Genomic DNA, 4,007 nt, shown 5'->3' on the forward strand with positions numbered 1-4,007 from the left:
ATATATATATTCATATATGTATGTTATATATAATTAAAACATATTATCTAAAATGATTAAATGAATTATTATATGTACATATAACCTGTAATTAACTTATATATATACAGATTATATCTATATATATATATATATATATATATATATATATATATATATATATATATATATATATTTATATGAATATATATATATATATATTTAAAAAAAATAGCATTTATGAAAAAGATTTAAAGAAAATTTCTAACAGATATGCCTCTATCTTGGTATTTTTGTTACTCTGCTTGTATTTGTGGCTGAAGGCGAAAGATCCTTTAACAAGCGAGCTCTGACTTGGAACTTAATCGAATGACTAAGAATTCAATCGAAACAGATATGCAGATGAAAGCTTGGAACAATGTTGTTACTTTATATATATATATATATATATATATATATATATATATATATATATATATATATATATATATATATATTATACATATATAGTATATATGTATATTTATATATATATATATATATGCATATATATATATATATGTATATATTATACATATATAGTATATATGTATATTTATATATATATATATATATATATATATATATATATATATATGCATATATATATATAAACATATATGTATGTTATATATAATTAAAATATATCATATAAAATGATTAAATGAATTACTATATTTTACATATAACTTTTAATTAATTTATATATAAACAGATTATATATATATATATATATATATATATATATATATATATATATATATATATATATATATATATATATATATATATATATATATATATATATATATTTAAAAAAAATTGCATTTATGCAAAAAGATTTAAAGGAAATTTTTAACAGATATGCCTCTATCTTGGTATTTTTGTTACTCTGCTAGTATCTGTGGCTTAAGGTTAAAGATCCTTTAACAAGCAAGCTCTGACTTGGAACTTAATCGAATGACTAAGAATTGAATCGAAACAGATATGCAGATGAAAGCTTGGAATAGTTTTTGGCAAAATCAAATATACGTCAAACCTTTAAAGATTTGAATTTGAACTGTTCTTTGAGGGGATAGATTTGAATTTGATTTGACAAATATGTGGGGGATTTGGATTTGATTTTCAAATATTTACTTTGTTCTTAATTTTTGCGTTTGAAAAAAAAACGCCAAATTTTACAGGCTTGCAAACATATATATCACTTTATTCTGGGGTCTTTGCAGTGGTTTCCGGAATGGCGGTCGCCTTTCAATAACGGAAAAAAAAAAAAAAAAAAAAAGAGTTTTTAATTAAAGTTTGTTAATATTAAAGAGAAAGTAAAGAGCATAGAGAAAGAAAAAAAGAAAAGAAATGTAAACAAGGTACAAGATTAAAAGAAAAAACGTAGAAAAAAATATATGTAAAAGTCAAAAGAAAAAATTGCAAATACAATTTAACCACAATAAAAATGGAAAAAGTAAAACAATAACGAATCGAAAAACATTCATTGAAAGAAACAATCATTCGAAAAAAGAAAATAATAAAAAAATATAATAATGGATTGCTTGAAAGCAAAGAATTTTTTTTTTTAATTTTATTAATTTTCTGTGCGTTTTTGTATATTGTCTTGTATGTTTGTCTATTGTTTGTATTTTCCGTCGTGTATTCAAATTCAAATTTATTTTAATATTCGTTATTCTTATTTTCATTAATTATTTTTCATTATAATAGTTGCTATATGTCATTGTTTACTTTTACGTTTTATCATTTTTAACTGTTTGTAACTGTCTAAGTTTGTTTATGTAGCTATTGTATTTATAAAGACAAGTGACTTATATATAATTATTAATATTATTTTTATTATTTAAACCATTATTATTTTAATCATTTTCATTAGGTGTTTACTTAATATTAGTATATTTACTATTTGTAAACAACCTTGAAATGTATCTATTTCAGAAATATATATTACATTCCTAATTATGTCGGATAATCCAGAACCCGAATCTTTTTCTGTTACAAAAACCACCAAACGTTCACAATCAATTGTATGGGATCATTTCACAGTTGATGAGCATGACAAAACCAAGGCCATATGCCAGCATTGTCCAAAGCACAAGAACAAGTATGCTTACAATAAAGGTGGGACAACAAATCTAACGAACCATTTAAATTCTCAACACAAAAGCAAATTACTTGGGGACAGAGAACCAAAGCAACGACGTTTAGATGACATGATAATGACACCAATCGTTTATTCTCCAGAACTATTCAATGAATACTTAGTTAGCTGGATTGTCAAGAATGATCAATCATTTAATGAGGTAGAGTCCAGCCACTTTCGTAAACTACTCACTCTACTGAAACCAAATTTGTCAATCATGAGTGCGCGCCAATTAAAACGCCAGATAATGGACACTTACAACACCAAAAAACAATTTCTAAAGACCCTTTTTTTGAATCTTGACTCAAAAGTTTCATTCACCACTGACTGCTGGACATCACCCAACAACATTGCTTTTATGGGCATAACGGCTCATTACATTGACAAAGACTGGAACCTACATGCCAAAACTCTTGGTTTCAAATCCTTGCCTGATTCCCATTCAGGTTCAAATTTATCTAATGCATTCTTGTCAGTTTTGATTGAATTTGGTCTTACAAGCAAAGGAATGGGCATTACCTTAGATAATGCTTCCAATAATAATTCATTTATGGATATTTTAAATTCCAAGTACGAAATTAAAACCACCTTTGAGCATATCCGGTGTTTTGCTCATGTGCTGAATTTGAGCGCGCAAGCAGGTTTGGATGTTTTGAAATATGATCTTGTAAAACTTAGAACAGGAATTAAAAAAATCCGATCCAGTCCTCAATCATATTCTAGGTTCAAAGGTTTCCAGCAATCAAATTGCACCTTAAAACCAATACTTGATGTCCCTACAAGATGGAACTCAACAGCTGATATGCTTAAACAAGCAATGGAATTAAAAGTTGGTTTCATTTTTGCGATTTTGACTCAACTGCAAACAATCCAGACTGTTGTCTATCAATTTCAGCAGATGTTTGGAACAGGTTTGAAACAATTGTTTTGTATCTTGAACCATTCAAGGAATTTACCCAGCTCATTAGTGGTGATTCATATTCCACATTGTCTTTGGTGGTTCCTCTCTTCAATATTCTTTTGGATCACATTACTGAATGGATGACCACAAAAACCAACCCTGAAGATAATCTACACCGCTCTACAGTTGCAGCGCTCGCAAAAATTTCAAAATATTATAATTTGACTAGTGACTGCTTTACTATCTGCACTGTCCTGGACCCAAGATTTGGTATTGAATATTACAAAAATGATAAGGGCGCAAACAGCGAGTCGTATACAAAGATTATGGACACAGTCAATTGTGAATATCAAATCAATTATGCCCCAAGCAATGATACAACTGCTACAAGCATTCAAAACGGTTCAAAATATACCCCGTTCAAATCGCGTGTTTCATCAAACCCATGTAATGAGTTTGAAAACTATTGTAATGATACAAGTAAGATAGATGGCGGCAATAATAGCAACATATTACTTTGGTGGAAATCTCGATCTGACAAATATCCAAACCTATCCAGAATGGCCAGAGATTACCTGGCCATTCCTGCTACATCTGCATCATCAGAAAGGCTCTTCTCATTAGGAAAAAATCTTATTACTGACAAAAGAAATCTTTTCTCTGCAGATACCATTCAAGCTTGCCAGTGCTTGAAGTCTTGGTTGGATTAAAAAGAATAAAAGAAGCTGTAATGTGTGAGAAATAGTAACAAATGCTGCAATATGAATAAAATTTATAGATTAAGATAACTAAAATTAATAAATGAAATAAGTTAAATAACGTTCAAATATACATCAAATCTTAAAAAGATTTGAATTTGATCTAAATTCAAAATAGGAAGATTTGAATTTGGCCATTTCAAACATTTGACGCATATTTGATCAAACTATTTGAATTTGTGCC

The sequence above is a fragment of the Hydra vulgaris genome, chromosome 04, assembly GCF_038396675.1.
Source record: "Hydra vulgaris chromosome 04, alternate assembly HydraT2T_AEP".
Taxonomy (NCBI): domain Eukaryota; kingdom Metazoa; phylum Cnidaria; class Hydrozoa; order Anthoathecata; family Hydridae; genus Hydra; species Hydra vulgaris.